This window comes from Mastomys coucha, unplaced genomic scaffold, assembly GCF_008632895.1.
Source record: "Mastomys coucha isolate ucsf_1 unplaced genomic scaffold, UCSF_Mcou_1 pScaffold15, whole genome shotgun sequence".
Lineage (NCBI taxonomy): Eukaryota > Metazoa > Chordata > Mammalia > Rodentia > Muridae > Mastomys > Mastomys coucha.
In genome coordinates this window covers 37,986,506-38,007,565 of record NW_022196897.1, presented here as the reverse complement: position 1 = coordinate 38,007,565, position 21,060 = coordinate 37,986,506, and the positions used below count along the sequence as shown (strand labels likewise).

Sequence of the window (21,060 nt, the reverse complement as noted above, 5' to 3'; positions counted from 1 at the left end):
CCATAGACTTTACCTGTACTTTCCCTTGAGTGATTGGAAGTATCCAGAAACAGACTAGTGCTCACTTCTCCCTCTCTTCCTCTCCTCTCTTTCTCTCCCTCTGTCACTCCCTCTTTTTCTCTCTCTTCCTGTCTCTCTCTGACATGAGTCCATTTAGCTTTCCATGTTTCTCCCTCCAAATCTTTGAGTCTTTTATCCTGGAACCACGGTTATAACCATATCAATACCAACATCAATATTGTAGTAATACACTGACTTCACATGCTGTTGTGCCTATACTGTTTCTAGGAAAATGGATAGAACTGGAGATCATGTGAAAAAAATAATAATCCAGACATAGACAGATAACAATCACATTTTCTCTCCTATGTTGAGTCACCATGAAAATAAAATTTAACCTAAAAGAAGTATAAATTAAAGAAAGAGAGAAAGTAAGATGGATTTGTTGGGACAAGAAAGGAAACTAGTGAGGGGGAATAGTGAAGAGTTATTATGGCCAAAGTACAATGATGGATCCATAATAAAATGACAGAGTGGACACGTTTTTAAAAAGAGACAGTTCTACCACTAGAAGTGGGCAATAGTTGCTGTGTAACCCAGTGGACCACAGTTATGACCTTTGCAAAACAAAATTGCTATACAAGAACTTTAAGAAAATGTCCATTCTGCTTTTCTTATGATATCACCCAGGTATCCCCTCTATTTATGGTAATGTTATGCCCTACCAGAAGCAGGTGACATAATTATAACCTGTGGCATAATTCTGCCACAGACGGGACCCCTTAAAACTATAAGTAAAATTAAACCTTTCCTCAATCTAAGCTATTTGTCTCATGCACTTTATTGCAGTTATTCAAAGCATTATTATATCGCATTATCAACACAATGGCCAAAAGCATGTCCATTAGCACCAGACTGTATGTGACATTTTCTTCCACATTTTCTACACTGACTTCTTTAAAACTTGGTCATGAAACTTGGGAGCCATTATCAAGCAAAGTAAATATATTTTAACATAAGTATTATGTTCTGTAATAAATTCAGATGTCTACCAAATGATTTGTGGGACGGTAGCATATAGATACCGGATAAACTAGCAAGGGACCTGGAAAGGACAGAGATATTATGTGAGATTTATCATTCTTACTGACACTAAATGTTCCAATTAAAATTACAAATTACCTATGTCTAGGATTTTCCATTTGACAGCTTCGTACCGTGGGTAACCTTTGGCAACTGAAGCCATAGACTACTGTTCAGGACTGAACTTCAGGTAGTTACCTTGGAATGTCTCAGTTCTCTGAGGGGGAAGATGGGCAACCTGCAGGCATGAAGATAAAAACCACTCAGCTCAGAGCAGAACACCAGGAGCAGCCTTAAGAGAAAAACAGACACATGCAGTGATGGAAAACAATGTGCTATTTTTGTAAGAGCACCCTTTTAAAAATTAAATTCTTATGTAATCACACATGGAAACAAAAAAGTAATGCACATTAGTGATATACCAAGCCATAGTTCAGTACATGCACCCACTATTGAGCGCTGAAATCAAGTTACACATATCTCCTCCAATAACTGTTGTTTTGTAATAATGAACGCATTCAGCTCTAGATCTTGAAATGTAAAGTATAATACTATTAATTAAGATCACTCTACTGTGCAGCAGCACAGTGGAATTAATCACCCCTCAGTTTTAATCTTTCCTTTGTATATATACTGTATTTCAAAGCTACATCACACAATTTCACAGAAAGGCAAGCAATACAGACTTAGAAAGCAAATCAGTTCTGGTCCAGATACCAAAACCAAAATGTATAGGGGTGAATTTATATCAAGAAATTCATTACAAAATTTTGGTTGGGCAGAAAAAAACAGTATTTATAGTTGGTTAAAGTATCAACTTTCCACAAGCTAGAATCACCTGAGTTGCCTGCTGTGGGGAGACCCACCTGGATCATGGGCAGTACCTTCTGATAGTAGCCCAGATAAAAAGAGCATGATAGGAAGACCATCTGGACTTCCCTGTTGCTGCTGCCGATTCCTTCACTGGTACGGACTAAAGGCCAATAGTTCTTCAAAAATCTTTGAGGTTCTTGCTGCCATATTGGGGCTGCCGAAGTGCCCAGTCTCACGGAGGGAGCTACTACTGGGATGGCCTCTCCAGTGACAGATAGCTATCATGGGAGTATTCCAACTGCTGAATTACCTGCCCTCAAGAACTGTATACATACCCTCAGCCATGATTCAGATGCTGTAATTTTAATGTTAAGTGATTGGATCTACTCGTTTAAAGATTCCTGGATTCCACAGACTGTAAACAGAGTTCTTGGAGGTGGAGGGGCAGATGTCTACAAACACCAAAGCTGGCAGCATAATGATCCACAAGGGGCAGGAGAGAAATCTTGTTCAACGTGACTAAATAGCCACTGTTGGTTCAAATTTCTAGAGTCTTATTTTGGGCATATTTAAGCACAGCATAATTTTGGGGAAAAATCGAATGATAATTAACTCAGTTCCATGTATCCAGTAAAGCTTAAGAGTTGTTTACACTGAGACTCTTCAGAGTACATATGGCCTCTTCCCTAAAGATGGGTTCCATGGACTGAGGAACAATGCTCAAGATCAGAGTCTTAAGGAGAATGACGAGATACATAAAAGCCTGAGGAAGTCAGGTGTGGCCTCACCCTACAGACTGCACAGAGGTCACGTAGGCTCTGCTCTATTTGTAAAGTACATGTGGCATCGCCTGTAGGATGGGTTCTATTGACTTAGAAACAATGCTCAAGACGAAGGTCTAGGGAGGAAGAATCAGAGATAAACATAAAAATCTAAGCAAGTCTGAATTGGCCTGGTCCTACAGATAGGATAGGTCACCAGGCTGTTAACTCCATAAATTCCCAGATTCCTGGCAGAAAACAGGTTATATATCTTTTCCATTGAAGAGACCCTGAATGTTTAACATTTCTGATTTCCACAGAGCTTATCTGTGAGCACAAGGGCCTTGTTCTGATATATGTATTCACTATCGAGGCTGCTGTCAACACCACTGGAACCCACGGTCGCCTTACATACAAACTCCTGTTTCTTGACAGTCTCAGATCTGCGGACATTCTTGAAGGCCTTTGAAGGCCACAATCACCTGACATCACTTGAAAGTGATGGCCACGGCCTCTACCGGAGCCAGAAACAGATCTGTCTTCCCTCCTTGGCCATGCAATCACACAGGATTCCTGCAGGCAAAGCTTAACAGGAACCAGCCACTGAGAGAATGTGAGGAATGCAGTTTCCAGGCTTCAAGTCCTTTAATCCAGGGGAAGACACAAGAAGAGAGGATAGCAAAGATCAACAGCTGGGAATATTCAGAAAGAAAGACAACCCTGTTCCGGTTACTCCAGAATCAAGGGCAATTCTGTGCCTTCTCTCTATTTAAATCGTATTTGGTGTTGGGGGGTTTGGGGGCACAAAATGTATAACACTTCTGTTCAAGTTCACATATTCTTTTCCACAAAAGTAATCAGACTGTTTAGCTCTTGCAAAGGTAAACATACTTTGAATAGTGCCCATTCATTTCACAATCCATTGAAAGGGAAAAGTGTAACTAGTTCTAAAATAGAATTTATGGAACAGGGTGGGTGACCTAGCTCCCCAGGTAACAAAAGCTTGTCACCATGCCTGACAACAGCTGTCCCAGACTCACATGGCAGGAAGGAAGCAATTCTAACTTCCACAGGTGTGCTGCGGATGCATGAACCCAGGCACTGACACATACATGTACACTTGCAGTAAGCAAACAAATGAATGTAATAGTAAACAATTCATGCAATAAATTCTTTCATGGAAAAGCAAAACTGAGTCCAACAGCAGCTGGACAGCAGAGGAAGGGGGGAAGACGCTTTTACTGTCTCATGGAGAACGGCTACGGTGTTGATGGGTGGAGAAATCCATGTGTATAACACCTGTCAAGTTGGCTTCCACGTGAACTTAGTGATACCAGTGGAATGAGATTAAAAGAGGAGACCAACATGACTGGGCTACATTGGCCTTCCTTCATACTTGTAAGCAAAAACTTTAAGATTGACAGCTAATGAGCTGAGTTAGCCCAGGGGGATGGGGAAGTAGCTCCATTGGTAAAGTGTGTGCTGTATAAGCATGGAGACCTGAATTTGATCATGAGAAACCACATTAAAAAAGCATATTATGGTACATCATCCTAGTAATGCCAGCATGGAGGTGGTAGACAGAGAAAAGTCCCCTGGAGCTTGATGGAGCTGGCCCAGCCTACTCAGGAGCTCATTAGCCCCACCCAGGTGAAGATCCTCTTTCTAAAATCGTGGTGGACTCTTCCTGGGGGAAGCATTGAAATGAACTGTCTGGCTTACACACACACACACACACACACACACACAAGTAAATGTATGGCATAGAGTTGTGAAGATAGAACTACATATATGTTCAAGAAGGTACTTCCATTTTATCCTAAGGAACAAATCATTTTGACAGCTCTTTTGTGATTTTTAGTTAAATCTGCTGAGTTTGAGTGAAAGATCTCATTTACAGAGAGGTATTTGAAATGAAATCCCAGCCTACATTATGAGAACTGTGGATCAGAGAACATTGAAGTTTGTGGCATTTGAAGCCTTCTCTGCCACTCCCCAGACTTTGCAGCAGTTCCAGTCCCCAAGGGATTCACTTCTGAACTAATGCATAAGAGACAAGAGAGCCATCTCACTCAATCCATCACAGCCATGAGGTCCAAATGCCATGGTTGAATATGGTAAGGCTCAAATGGCAAGTGAGAATGTCTTTGCTCATTTTCTTGTTCTGATTGCATTCACTTCCCATAACCAACCACTAGCTTAGTAAGTTTGTTCACAGTTGATAGTTCATCAGGCCACTCAGAAATCTTCAATTTCAAGTTATTTCTTGGGTCCTCCCTGATAAAAGCTCAAGAATTCCAGTCTCACCAAATTCTTTTCCAGTTAAACACTTCCATTCTGCATGGGTCCTACTTTAGGATGTTCTCACCCAAGTGTCCAACTGCATTAACTATTTGACATGGTCAGCAATCCCTTGGAAGTTTATGTGTTTCAGAAAAGTAAACTGTTTCTGTTTAAAAAAGAAACAGTCCAAGACCTGGGCTATGCTAACTCATAAGCAAAAAAATCTGAATGCCTCTGTATGGAAGAAGTCCAGCTCCCAAAATACCTGGCGTTCTCACACAGTTAAGATTAATGTTGCTTCCTTCTGACTGCCACTCCTGTCCCCATGGGTGAGAGTGAGCTTGGAGGCATTTTGGGGGAGGAAATGTTCCAGTGTATCCCATTACCCACAGCTGTGCAAAGTCACTTTTCTACTGACACAGTTGAAGTGTTACAGGTTTAACTGTGGTCCTGTCTTGTGAGCTCTGGGACCTGGGCCAGGGTAAGGAAAGCACAGGAAGTTTGCTGGCTGGTGGATAGGAATGCTCCCGTGGGCCATAAAGCACTGTCAGCTGTGAGCCCCGCCAGGCCCAGCTCCATGTCAGCGTGAGCACAAACCTTTCACCTCCGGGTTTATCAGAATACACATAGCAATAACAGTTAGTCACCATGCTCAGAGAGCTTGGGCTGACAGCTTACATTTAACAAAAATTTCTGGAAAAACAAAACACATCCTTTATTCAGAACTTTGTTAAAAAGAAAGAAAATAGCACTGATTGACTATTATGACAAAATTGCTATATCTGTTAAATATAATATATATATATGTTTATATTTACAATTTATATAGGGGAGAAGGGTACAGTGACCTGGGCAGAACTACAAAGTATGTGGAAAAGGAAATTAAATTCCAAGACAGTCTCCCTCTACATGGCTACATTTTTTAAAAGTTTTACATGTATTTATTTATTTATTTAAGTCCAGACTGACCTTGATCTTGCTATGTAACTCAGACTGAATGCCACCTTCCACTTTTGAGATTATAAGCATGATAACCCATTAATCTAGTATTTTACAACATGAAAGAATGTTGCCTGTGTGTATGGATTTAAAGCCGACAGTTGTAAATTTTTATCAAGTCAACAGTTTTGAGCAATTGTTAAACGCTCACCTCTGGGCTCACTGTGAAGACAAAAACATAACAATAATTCTGTGTAATAATGCCTTCAAGAAATTCCCAGCAAAACAAGGTCTCATTAGTAATAAACGCTTGGAACACACAGTGTTTGCTTCCATGCAACAGTCATTTTGACAGTACCTTGGGGACTAGATAGCAGAAGCTATTGCTAATAGCTGGGGGTGGGAAGATGCCATCTAAACGAGCTTTGGAGAGGAGGCAATTTAAATAGCTCATCCCTGAGGTGTGCAGGAGGACTTCTGGGCAAGTAACACATGAAAAGGAAAAGACATGAAAACTCACAGCATGGTTGAGACTCTGCAAGTGATTGTTAATAATGACTAAAAGGAACCGGTGGGATCCTGACAGAAAATGAGCTTGTGAAGAGGAGTGAAGAGACTCAGCCCTTCCACACAGCGAGTACCAGGTTGTTACGTATTGTGATGGTGGTGACTGACACTGACCAAAAAGGGAGACATCCCAGTTATGTTTAAAAAGCAAAGCAAAACAAAACAAAAGAAAGATCTCTTCGCAATGGCAGACAGTAGCATGTACTTGGGACAGAGAGTCCTCCAGACTGGTGGGAGGAATCTATCATGATTGGAATATAGAATGTCCCCTGGAGACTCGTAATATTTAAACACTTAGCTAACAGCACTGCTTGGAAGGTTGAGGATCCCTTTTGGAGATGGGTCTTGCCAGATGACATTGGTCACAGGGAGGGGGAGGTTTGAGGTCTTATGGCACTGCCCACTTCCTGCCCTCTCTCTGCTTCCTTTCTGTGGATATAGCTTGGAGGATACAAACCTCCGGCTTCTGCTACCTACACTTCCTGTGATTCTGTTGCTATACTCTCTCTCGCCGTGTTTTGAATTATAATCTCGCGAACTGTAAACTCAAACTTTCCTTTCTTAATGTTTCTTCTCGATAAGTATTACATCACAGCAAGGAGAGAAGTAACTAATTCACTCTGAAAGTCTGGTGGAGGGCTTTGAGGTTCTGAGAGCACTGATTACCTTCAGTCACACCCCTCCCCACCCCCAGAAGGAGTGTCAGTCATGTCTGGAAAAATGCCACAGAGCAGAATACACTAGACTGAATCTCATTGTTCCCCAGCCATACTTTAAAAGTTAATTTTTAAAAAAAAAATCTATTAATTTAGGTAGTTGATCTTTACCCTTGTAATATAAAGTAATACTGATCTATTCAGTATTTTTTTTTTTTTTTTAGGAAAGACTTGCTGAACATTTCAAAAGGACCAGCCACTGTACCTGCAAAAGAGAATTCTACTTTTCATCTGCCAAGTATCCTGACAGGAGGGGTGAGGAGCTGCACCTGTCTTCTGCCAGGGAGTCTGAAAACTTCTGTTACCAGCTGGTCTTTATTTGAAGGTGGTTTTATTACGTCATCTGAACCTTGCTCCACAATAACTCCATCTTAACAATTATAACAATACTATTGTAAAGTCCCTTCTTCAAAATCTTGTGTATGTTTGGGATGCTAGGATGTGCTGGTTGGTCTGTGTCAACCTGACACAATCTAGAGTTACAGGGAGGAGGGAAATTCAGCAGATAAGTTCCCTCCATTGGGCCAGTCTGTGAGGCATAGCTTGCTCAGTGACTGATATGGTAGGGTGCAGCCATGGGTGGGGCCACCCTTGGGCAGGTGGTCCTGGATTGTATAAGAAAGCAAGCAGAGTAAGTCATGAGATACAAGCTGGTTCTTGTTCCTCCATGAGCTCCACCTCAGTTCCTGCCTTGGTTTCTGTCGACGATAGGCTGGAACACAAAAGCCAAATAAATGGTTTCTTCCTTCAGGTTGGCTTGGACCATGGCGCTTTATCACAGAAACAGAAGAGTGACTATGACATAATAAAATGTCCCATGTTTCTTAAGCAAATTCTTGTTTCTTCCCTTGGATAGCACCAAGGATAATTTGCTGATTGGCTTTAGCATCTCCGATTCTGTTCTGTGCTGTTAGAGGCAGAAGGCTGTCCTGTATACAGGTAACAAGTAGATCATTAACTATTATGTCAGTATAGTGTAAACGCTCTCCTCAAATGTTAATGCTTTACTTTTAAAAATCAGATTTCAGGATTTATCTGTGGAGACAGTTTTAGTTTAAGAGTTCTAGGGTTTTAAAATGAACCTACCTAACCTCCACTTTCTATTGAGAAGCTCAGTGAAATCACAGACTCTGGACAGCACCCTTGCCCACCAGCCACCACTCCTTTTTTATGCTATGTAGCACAATGCAGCTGCCTAGATGCAGCACAAATGGTCTGTATTCCAAGTGTTATGGTTGATTTTAATACCACTTTGCCATATATTAGATTCACCTGAGTAGGTGGCCCCATCTGAAGAGGTCTTGATTGCCTTGGTCCATGTGGGAGACATACCCCAGTTGTGGGCACATCTTCTGGTAACACCCCAGAGAATGGAGTGGCAAAAGAAAAAATTACCTTTTCCTTTGCCAGCTTGGCCTGCCATCCTGCACTGAATTCATTTGCTCTCCTCCTGTGTTGCTGCTGCTGCTGCCACTACCTCCTTGTTGACAGTACCAAGCACCACCTCCTTGTTGAAAGCATTCTCAAGCTTTCCTAGTGGACTAGGGACCAGAGGCTCTTCAGGAGCTGCTCATCCTTTCAGTGCTAGATTGGGACTAGTGAGTCACCCAGGCTTTTGAACTGAATAACAAGTGATTGTTGCCCTTTCCAGTGAAGAATATCTATTGCAGGCTTACTTCAACTCCTGAGGCCCCAGCCTAAGGAAAGGTAACTGCAAGGCTCTCAGTCTCTTAGGTGTGATTGTGCTATAGTTACTAATTTAAAGCTGACTTAGTTAATTCACACATGCACACACACTCATGTGCATGTGAGTTATATGTTTGTGTGTATATATGCATGTATATGCACATCTTTATATTCATGGCATTTGGTTGTGTTTCTCTAGAGACACATGGCTTATATAAGGTAAAGTTGCCAGGATTTCCTATGCTGTGCACCATATTAATGCACCTAGACCAGAGCCACTGGAAACTGGATGCACAGAACTCTGAAAAACTAAAAGTGAATTACTATGGCATACCTCTAAAACTCTCCCAGGCTGAACTCTGTCAACTAATTTTGATCATTCATTTAAAGAGCCTAGAGGAACTGGTAGTTTTTAAAAACGCTTACTGTCTATCAGATAAACTCAGTAACAAGGTATGAATATTTTCCCTGTTTTTCCAAAGAAAGTACAAAGGCTTATTGAAATAAGTAAATATAGAGTTGAATGAAATTGTGTTGGACCTCTTCCAAACTTATTAATAGGCTTTCTGCACAGGGATTAAAGACAGCTTGTAATTCTGAACTATAGCAACATCCACTTCCGCTGGGAACTTCTTCCTTTGGACTGAAGCTCTTAAGCATAGCTTGGAACACTCAGGCCAAGGCGTCTCTCCTTTGGAGTTCAAAAGGATAAGTCATTTGGCATGAAGGGGTCACCGGTGACTGAGTATGCTCCTAAGATCTTGGAGAACAGGAACAGCCAGCATACCACTTCCTAGCTTATATCCTCTGACTTACATGGAGGTGAGAACCCCATGAGAACCTCTGCCTTAGTTACTTTAATTATAAAATATCTGACACAAGCCACATGAGGCAGGAAAGATTCACTGTTTGAAGATACCATCCATCTTGGTGTGGATGGCATTGTCTTAGATGCTTTTTGAGTGCTGTAACAAAATTCCGTAATCATCATCAAGGTGAGGAACATAGTAGCAGACAGAGCAGGCTTGGCACTGGGGCCGTAGCTGAGAGCTTACATCCTTATCATCCTTATCATAAGTAGCAGGCAGAGAGAACTAACTGGAGCCTGCACAGATTTTCGAAACCTCCAAGCCCACCCCCAGGGACACACCTCCTCCACAAGGCCACGACTCCTAACCCTTCCAAACAATTTCACCAGTGGGGACCAGGTATATGAGCTTTGCCAGCTGATCTCATTAAACCACCACAGCATGGTAGTTGGAATTTGAGGTAGCTGATCACCTGGTATCCACAGTTAGAAAGAGGGAGAATTCTGGTACTTGGTCTTTAGTCTCCTTTTCAGCAGTTAAGACTCACATATTTGGGATGCATATTTCCAATTCAGTTTTACCTTTCTTGAAAAACCCTAACATACACGCCCAGGGGTGTGTCACCATGGTGAGTCTAAATCAAATCAAGTCATCAGGAAAAAAAAATCAACCACTACAACTTCCCTGTGTCAGCTCATACCATGTCTGACATGATTGACCTGCTTCAACAGCAAGAGGAGCTAAGAAATTACCGCAGTCCAGAAGTGCCAGGGAAAGTTCACTAGTTATAGGGGTGGATCACTCAGTATTCATGATCTTTGAAACCCCAACCACAAATCAACTTGATATGTGCTTTTATGCTGGATTCTCGATTTTGGTTCATTCAGGATAGAGCTGATGTACAAGTGGGCATGGAGACATAGATTCATTTTATTTACCAATGATAGACCTGGCTATGAGAACTCAGAAGAATGCTTAGCTTAGAGCTCCCTCGGCTTTCTAGCACTTCGCTAAATCTTGAAGAGAGAAATGTCTGAAAGATGAAGCAAGGGCTTTCTCTAGCAATCATCATCTCAGTGCTTTCCTTCTCAGAAGCCTGCTCATTCCCCACAGCTATCAGGTTTTACTTTCTAAAGGAGCAAACAGGGAAATGCCATGGCTGCTTGGTCATGCCCAAACGCTGTTGCTTGCTGCCTGGGAAGTAAATCTTGCTGTTAAATGAATAAAAAGGCTCACACAGGTCAGGTGCATACAGGGTTTCAAACTCTGCGAGTCACGCACCCTTTCAAAGCACTGAGGAACACAGCCGCCTTAGTTTGAGGGTTTCTTCTCAGGACCCTCTCGCTGCTGGTGGGAAACTCTGTGACATCAGGATCACATCCACGCCTCTTACCCCATTGAAGAGATGCGGAAGTGTTCTTGAAATGATTGGTCTCAGGTCTGTCATTCCACGGCACCTTCCATCACCTGGACAGGGAAAGCCCTCAGTAGAACGGGGTCCTGATTCTTTCCTACTAGCGTTTTACACTGCTTCCCCAATAAATTGCAGGACAAACCCCAAAGCACTAGTTTTGATATGCTTTGCTGGGTTTTGCTGAGCTAAGCGGAAACATTTAGGTCTTGGAATGTCAAAAGAAGAAAAATGAATCCCACCAGCTGCTCAGTCCAGCGTAAGGAAGAACTTTCCTTAAACCCAAGAGGATTTCCTGCAATTCCAAACACAAAGACCTTCACAGACTCAGCTGAGGCTTGACCCGCATACAGGGCAGGAGACCCTGGTCTTTCTAGCCAAGTAGCTAAATGCAAGCTAGAGTTCATCTCATTAAATGGAGGAGCAAAGAAACAAACGACTTCAAATATATATGCGTATATTTGTATATATATATATGTTATATATATATATATATATATACACACATATATATGTATATATAGTAAAATTTCTAAGACTCAGGTGAAGCCTTGTATGTATAAGCGGAAAAGAAAAGATAATAACACCTTCACACAATCAAATTCCTCGCCTCCATCCTTTCAAGTGTGTCCACGAGGCAAACCTTAATGTCCTCACTTTATTGGAGAACTAGCCTTGAGATGCTGTGCAAGCAGCCCAAAGAGAGCAAAACTCACACCCAAGTCTGTCTTATTCTGAAGCTCATTGTACTTAAAGCCTCCTACTGAGCTTGTAAACAAGTTGTGGGTTTATAGGTATGTTTCTTCCTGTTGCTGAAATCAAATCCCATCTGTAGTTTATTCTGAAGGAACACCTTCAAAGGTTCGCCTCTAGCATATCAAAAAGTAAGGCTGTTCAGATGTGAAGGAGAAAGTACCCATCTCTCGAGCCCCTCCCTTCTCCTTTCTTCCCTCAGGCAATTCAGTTCTCATATATCCATGAATAATACTTTTAGAAATGAGTTTGGAGGAACTTATGCCAATGTTTAATAAGCAGCAAGAGAGAAGGATTGAGTATAAAAGAAAGAATGGAGAAAAAAATGAAAGAAATGTGAAAAGCATCTTGTAACTTTATTATCCCATCTCTTCATATATGGAGAAGCATTAATCCTCCCTGATGGGGTGAGTCCAGAAGAGATTGTACACTTACAAATGACTTTACAAAATGCATCATCAGCCAGCTTAACCTAAACTGCCAAGCCTCAGACTGCATATTGTAATTTTGGTGGCCAGAAGTAACTAATATTAATTCGTTCTCACATTATGTGTCCTACTTACCAACTTGGTGATGGCAACCTGTCTGCCGTCTCCATTTTTGGGACCCACCCTGAAGAGGCCACAACTCACACACTATCATATGAGTAGAAAATCCATGAGACAGCACTTGATGCTTCTGTATGCAGTGACTTATGCTAATCCCTGTATCATCTCATTGGCTGTATCAAGTCATAGTGTCATTGTGACCATTGAACGTTGTATAATTACATTCCTATATGCATGCCAAGAAATACTTCAGAAAAAGTACTAGAGTGGTAGTGATATGCCTTCAGTACTTACCCTGTACTCTGATTATATATTTTCCCCCTTTCTTCCTATGCTAACACATGCTGGCTCCCTCCCCCAGACTCCAAACTCCATTTCAGTTCAATCAATCCTAAAATCTCACAATATTCATGCTAAGTGGGTAAGGGGCAAGATGATAAGATAAGTACACTAAGTGAACCAGTAGGAGAAAGGAGAGGGGCACATGCCAGTCACTGGTCCACAGCACTGCTGAAATCTTTTTGTTTTGAGACACAGTTTCATGTAGCCTAGGTTAGGCTCAGCCTCTAGATGTGGTTAAGGATTACCTTGAACATTGGCTACTCCTGCCTCTATTGCTTGACTTCGGAGATTATGGGCACAGTGCTTCTATGTTGAGTTATTATGGCACTGAGTGTCAAATCTAGCATTTCTGGCATGCTCAGCAAGAAATCTGCCAACTCAACTATAACCCTAGCCTGCCTTCTCTCCCCATCCCCCTCACTCCTTCTCTTTGTTTTTTGTTTCTTTCTTTCTGTCTTTCTTTCTTTCCTCCTCCTCCTTTCCTTCACCTTTGCCTTCTCCTCTCCTTCTTCCTATTTTTAATTGCTATTTGACAGAACAGTTTTTGTATTTGAAGTAGGACTTTGCTATGTAGCCCAGCCTACGTCTGATCTTTCTGTACTGTAGCCTACACCTCTAAACAGCTGGATTCACATATGAGAACTTCCATACCCTTTTTAACTGTTGAATAATTCTCATCACATTTTGTTCTCTTGAAGTTGTTCCATGGAGAATGTAAGGGAAGGTATTGACTATATACATTTGCTGGAAAGTTCTTTCTTCACCATGATCATTATTGATCACACATGAAGACAGTATTGGCAAGACATGTTCTTGAAGGCTACACAGCATCCTCAGATTATTTCCTGTTTTTCAAGAGGTAGGGGAAAAGCAAAGTCGTTTTAACCCTTAGTCACAATGATAGTGGTTTTTTAAAAGATGTCTGCCAGTCTTTATTCCTTTCCATGATGTCTAACATTTACCCTCTATCTTATTTTCCTTTCTTCTCTTTTTTATTTTCTTTTTTTGGGTTTGTTTTTCAAGACAGGGTTTCTCTGTGTAGCCGTGGCTGTCCTGGAACTCACTCTGTAGAACAGGCTGGCCTCGAACTCAGAAATCTGCTGGTCTCTGCCCTCCCAAGAGCTGGGATTAAAGGTGTGTGCCACCACTGCCGGGCATCCTTTCTTTTCAAAAAGTTTGCTTGAGATATCTGTAATGAGAGACTAGATGTGGATGAGCCTCTACACCCCACTCAATACTTTGGGGGCCAGATATAGTCACATGGACTGAGGCGGTAAGCCAGATTTCTCTTAGAATGTAGCTTGGTACTCAGACTTCAGTTGTTTTCTGCTGGGGGTTTGAACAGGAGACTATTACTCAGCTTGGGGGATGTATAAGGGGCACATGGCATTCAGATGATCACAGAGAAGCTAAGGATCTGCAAAACAAAGATACAGTTGCATTTATCCCACTAAAAAGAGAGAAGTCGGCTTGCTTTCAACTCTGTGATGCATTGTGATCCAGAAAGTTCTTTGCTTCTTATGTTTGATATGGATTTCTATAATTTGTAACCACATGATCATTGATAAAACCCCTTAAAATGTTACTGTCTCGAACAAATTCTTCCTGGATGTCTGAGTGCATGATATTATGAAAGATTACTCAAAGAATAAATACATGAATAAGACACATTAACAGGAATCAAAGTATTTAAAAGTTTATTGGAAAGGTTAGTAGGCAAATTTCCATGTGAAGATAAACCTACACTTACATAAAACACTTCAGCCATGTCAGTCTAGATAAAATATCAAAAAAAAAAAAAAAAAAAACAAACCACATGAAAAAGAAGGGACAGCGAAAACTGAGAAAGAGTTATAAGAATAAAAATTCAGAGGAAGAAATGACAGAAGGTGTCACCTGAAGTGACTGGGAAGAAGAAGTGAACAGGAAGTTATTGATGGACAGGCTGGAAGGCCATAGAGCTTACTCAATATAAGTACACAGTGGAAGGGGTATGGAAGGAGAAGTAAGCTTTCAACTCCATCGAAGGAAATAAGACAAAAACGAGATGTTGGAGCTTAAATTTGGAACTTGCTAACTTAAATGTGCCCATGAGAATGGAGGTAGAGACAGTTATTTGGTGATGGGATATCACTGGATACCCCCTAGAACTCCAGTCTAGGGGAATTCTCAGAGATCATTCTATATGACTCTGTCATTTTAGAAACATGGGAGCCAAGTCCTAAGTGCTTTGTCTGCATGACAAAAACCTTATAAACATAGAAGGATAATCTGGCAAATATCTTGACAGGTATTAAGAGAGTGATCTTCAGGGTGGACTGTGACACACACACAAAAAATAATACAAATGAGCCAGAAGTCTAGGATAAGGCTACATGGCAAGGGTCCGATTTGTCAGTGGTGCAGGAAGTGTGTAAATGCTGGTCATTGGCAGCATGGCATGCCTGCTGTGTGCTAAGTGCCATGCTAAACACTGTGCCATGCTCCAAAAGACACAGACAATGCAGCCTCCATGCTCCTGGGGAGCACAGTACTCTAATTGACAGGGCAGTTCAAGGCTATGAGCAGACCGTGCTGAGGGACTCCAACCCAGGGTGGGAGGGAGACCCTGGGCTCTCAGCATTAATCATGTGTTCTCAGTGGTTCCAACTAATATCAGGAAGAAGTTTATTTCATCTTAATAGCAAAGCTAGATTTTCTAATTTTACAAATAATTTCTTCCAAGTATCTTACTGTCAGGAGAGAGAGAGTGACTTGCTGCCTTCATTAAAAGTGGTTATATTGTTTCCTGAACATGGAATTGCAAGAGTTGCTGCTGTTAAATACATTCTGGGAATATGTATGGATTTTCGAAGAAGCTAAATGGAGTTAGCTCAATAAAAATTATGCACTGAGGCTTTGCAACATTGTTTCCACAAAGAAAATTGGTATTTGAAGGCCAAAGTAAGAAGTGAATATTAATTATAATAACTTTTTGATACATTGGGGTATGTATTATTTTATAATCACAAAACTTGGATATTTGGCTATCATATACGATTTCTTAAAGTATGTCTATTTTAAGAGATTTACACTGCAAATGAAAAGTATTCTGAGTGAAGCAGTAGAAGAAGCATTCGTGGAAGATTTAGAACAGTTTTTAGAATAACTTTTGTTTTTCCATCAGGTCTGCTCTTACCTTTACCACATCTGAAAGGAATAAAGAAGACAAAGTAGCTAAAATTGAGAGAGAGAGAAAATTCTCACCAGTGGCCAGTAGGCACTATTTCCGCCTCTAGATATTTACTTTGACCTATTTACGTACACACGAAGGAGGGCCTGTCCACTTTAATTTGGGACTCTGCTTTTGACAGCTAGGATTTGCATTTTTTTTCTGTCAAGCAGTATGTTATTATTCATAGGGATTCTGCACATGGATAGAGTTCTCCTTTACTACACATCAGGCTCCCCAAAGACCATGACATGGAGGGACAGAGGAGTAGCACCTCACACATCCTCCCAGTTAGCAGAGAGTGGGATGCTGGGCTTTCTCCAGGGACAAAGCTTTTCAGGGTGCCCACAATTGAAGAGACACGCAGATGGTGCCCCTGCGACCTGAATAGCTTATTCTTCGCAGCTCCAATGTGCTGTGCTGTGCTGTGCTGTCAGAAGTAGCATTTCTAATTCTTCAGGACACGAGAATGTCAAAAATGTTTGGCCCAGAAACACCTACACAAGCTCTCATGTAAAGAGACAAACACACGTGTCCCTGGGTCCTTGATCAGACAATTTCTAAAGCTTCCCCTTTTTTATTCATTCTAATGACTCATTTTCCGCAGTTGGGGGAAAAAAAAAACCTCATCTTCACAAAGGTCAATGTTAAAATATCAAGGTGGACTGCCAAACAGAAAACTCTCTACCAGGAAACATCTTTATCTCCTCTCAAAAGGATTTACAGCTACACAATAGCTCCAAGGTCACCTGGGGGAGTAGAGGGAATGATTTCTTTTTTTAAGGAGTATAAAGAAATCAGAATAACATATGTGCAAACAGCAGTCAGTTCAGTGTGCTGAGAGGTACCACAGAATGTGGCAGTTGCATTTCAGCCACAGAGCCTCCTCACCCTCCTATACTCGGTACAATGGCAACTCGACTATGGATAAACATCCCACAAAGTCCACAATACTAACAAAACAAAACCAAAACTTCAAAGAGTAACTTTGTAATACAAAACAGTTTTGAGGCATATGAACTAGAAGTAAAAATCAGGCTGGGACGCACACCGGAGACTTCACTGTCTCTATCTAAATCGCTTCGTGAACATCAGACTCTTCGTTTAAAAACTCCTACCAGTAGGACCTACTAAAGAAACAATACAAATCAATTTCGGTGACATGAGTCAAACTGATGTTTCTGGAAGGAAGTGAGTTCACAGAGTTAGCAGAGTCAAGACTTATACACAGATGTAAGACAGGAGCAAGGGACGTGGCCTGTGACAACCTGGACAGTTCTTTGTTAGAGGACCAACAGAATCACTACTGCTTCTGTTTACTGGATATTACTTACGTCCCATTCCTGCCTCCTCCAGGACAGCTGGAGCTGAAGGCCTGTATCTGGGCAGGGTTACCTCCTTTCTCATCATGTTGTTACCAGAATTCCAAGAGGATGCCTGAAACCCCTTCTCCTTTTGTCATTCCTCCTTTGTATAAGATTCTTGGAAAACACTTCTAAGTTTCATAGTCACTGCTGGGCCAAATATGCTTTGATATCAGGGAAGAAAGTATGACAAATATAGGTATATAAAAATAGAGATGATGTATGTTGAAAAAGTATGGATGATAGATGGATGGATAGAATCAAGGGAAGAAAAAGAACACATACATATATGTGTGTATGTATGTATGTATGTATATATGTATATATGGTATATATATATACATGTATATGCACCAGGTTTAGGAACTCCTAATATCAAGTTGTCAGAGTAGAAGTTGAAAATATGGCTGTGACAACAAAAGGGAAGTTGAAGAGATCTGAACAAAGGGTAAGGAAGTGGGGGGTTGGGGGTTGGTCTGGTGATGCTGTGTATTCAAATGATAAGCACTGGCCCCCAAGATTTTGCTGCAGTCCAGATGAGCAGGTTGTCACTTAGGCCAAACGTTACTCATTTTTGTTCTCTGACTGGTTAAACATAAGTGGCTGACAACCAATTACTGGGGACAATAGAGGTAGGCTGGGCTTTAGTTTCTGGGCAGAGGGGTTGCAGGTAGAGACCATGAGGCAGGGGGAAGGAGGGAATAAAATGGAGAACCATGAAATGGCCAGATGGAGCGAATCTAGCACAGGCAGGTCAACTATTGGCAAGTAATTCCGGAAGTGCAGCTGAGAAAAAGCCAATCTAGTGTAGAAAAATAGTTTAGGGATAATTGCCCAATAATTGTACCAAAGCTGATTAAATAAATATATAGGACTCTGTCTCAATTATTGGGGGGCTGAACAGGTCATCAGAACTAATAGGGTTATTAAAAAATTTAACAACAGTGGGCTGGGCTGGGCCTAATGTTGCTTTGCTGGGGACACTAATTTCCAGTCCAGAGGAAAGATGGAAATGGAAAGATATCCAGACCCTAAGGTTCCGTGCATATTAGAGTGGATGGAGGTAGAAAGGATTTGAGCCCTCACAAGGCTTGCCTGTAAAGCAAGACCAGGGCAGAAGAGACCCAGCTATAATTTATCAAAGCAGAAAGACCTCGGAAGTTTCAAAAGAGCATGTTGTAAGAAGGCTCAGAACTAGGGCATCATAAAGTAGCTACTGAAGATCTTCTTGTACAACGTGTATTGACTGAGGGAAGATACTACAACAAGCTACCCCTATGCTCAGCCTCCAGACACAGGACTCATCATGGGACAGAATGATTGCTAATATGTGGGCAAAAACTTAAGACTTTCCAAATTTTATGCCTTTGCACCCTCTAAGAATCTTTAGGACTTGGGGTACTTATTTTTAACTGGTTTTGAAATAATAGCAACCTTTAAAAGAACAGGATGGATTTCCCTTCCCACCAGCCCAACTCCTGTGTTTTCACCCAAATTTGTCAGTGGTAGTAATTTTCCACATATATACATCATCAATCCCGACTTCATATCCATCCTTCTACCAAACTATTTCTTGGTCATCTGAACATATCGTGAAGATCTCTTGAAGGCATTTCAGTGAATATTCCCAAAGAACAAGTACATACCACCATACAATCCCAATCCCAGTGATCAAATACAGAGAAGCTATCCCTACTGTTCATACTGTAACTATTCCGTCTGCATCCAAACTCTACCCACATCTCAGTGGTGCCCTTCACAGATGTTTTTTCTTTTCCTGTGTTCCCAATCCAGTTACAGACCATAGGTGGTCAGTTACTCAGCCTCTTTCCCTGGAAGGATTTTTCAGTCCATCCTTCTTTTTCACAAAACTGACTTTTTTGAGGGCAGTCTGTCTCAATTCACCTGAGGCTATTCATGAGGAGGTCCCCTAGTGCATGTCCAGCAAGACTGTCACGCCAGTGGTGTGTTATTTATCCTCAGAACACCCTCCCTGGAGACACACAAGATGTGTTGACTCCTCAGTGTTATAGGGTCACCAATCACTTACATCATATAATTGAATTGGTATCAGCCAGTTTTTATATGATAAGATTACCTTTGTGTCTTACAGTTGGTCATATGCAGGGAGAAATTCAGAGAAAACACAAGCACTGTGTCCCATCTACACCCATAAGTTTCAGCACCACTGATAAGTTTTAGCTGCATCCACTTTTATGATTCATGTAAAACACAGATTTTTATGTTTAGTCACGTGACACAATATTGGCCATTAATCATTGTACCATTGTGGCTAAGAACATTCCCTTAGTCTTTACTTTTGTATTTCTATGTGCACGTCTTGTGGGTTTATAGATTCCTATTCTAAACAGTGAGTTATATAATTCCTTGTTGTCATTTGAGGTGGGAAGGGGGTGGGGAGAAACTCTGGAGTACACTGTGGGAATGCACTTTTTTCCCTGAGATATAATAATGTTAATCTTGGACTCATAGCCACATTTTAAGGCAACCGAGCCAAACAAGGCAGATTTTGGTGTGATCAGAAGTTAAAAGTGCTGGATGAGACTGAAGATCCTGAAAAAGCGCCCTCTACCTGATGCCTTTCCTCTGAGAAGAAGGCGCTGCACATCTGGACCGTTTCCTGGCCAGGGAGACAGATCTGTGCAGTGTTTCTTCTGTGTTATCCAAACTCACTGACTCCAGAAGCAGATAAGCAGAATGAGCACATCATGTTCTCACTAGATGAGGAAGTGGGATATGTGATTCATAACCACAGAGTCTCCAGCTGCTGGGGGGAGACCACTCCCAGCATCTCATGGTACCTCTCAATGCTGAGGTCCCTCCAAATATTCTATTCTTGGTTACTAGGAAAAAGGCTGCACATGGCAAAATGACTGTTGACAGAAAGAAAGAAAGAAAGAAAGAAAGAAAGAAAGAAAGAAAGAAAGAAAGAAAGAGAGAGAGAGAGGGAGGGAAGGAGGGAGAGAGAGAGAGAGAGAGAGAGAGAGAGAGAGAGAGAGAGAGGAAGGGAGGATGAAAGAAAAACACAACTAAACAAAAATCAGGAGACATGTTGCTCTAGTCAGGAATAAGAAAGGGCAGAAGTCAGGACAAAGAGCTCACTTTTACCATGCTAGCAAAAGCACAAGGCACTAAAGGCACTGGAGCTGATGGTGAGAAAACCAAACACTGAATTCTGATGGGCAGATGCCAGGCGAGGGCAAGGTTCACAGAAAGGAGGAGGCTCAAGCTGCCTCTCTGACTCTGCAGGGCAAGCTGTCTGGTCTATCTCTAGGACAAACTGGATTCCACACAGGCATGATGGTTGAAAATTTCTCTGTATAATACACATCTAGTGCTCGGTGAATTTCCACAGTTGAGCAAAACTTCAGCTAGCAGGAAGGTGCCCTCCCTCCACTGTTACTTCCTTCCCTGTGAGGGTGCTTCTCACAGGCAATGTGTCTTTATTTGTAGTTCATGTAAATGGACACTGGATACACTATAGGTTTGCATCTCTCCCTCTTCCTTCCTCCCTTCCATTTCTCTCTCTCTCTCTCTCTCTCTCTCTCTCTGAGCTTGAGATTGGGAGTCAGGACCCTGCACATTCTAGAGAAACACACACTTGGCTTCCTAATGTCAAGATTCACCATGTAGCAGAGACTAGCTTAGGGCTTACTCTGTAGCCCAGGCTTCCATCCAGCTTAGAACCCTCCTGCCTCTGCCTTTTAGTGCTAGGATTAAAAGGATGTGCCATCACATCCAAGACATCTATCT

At 41.6% G+C, this 21,060-nt stretch overlaps 1 pseudogene; it reads right to left on the bottom strand.

Annotated features, from left to right (window-relative positions):
- Nucleotides 1-7,986: 7,986 nt before the first annotated feature.
- LOC116091640 overlaps nucleotides 7,987-21,060 on the bottom strand; it is a 56,682-nt pseudogene continuing 43,608 nt past the window's right edge.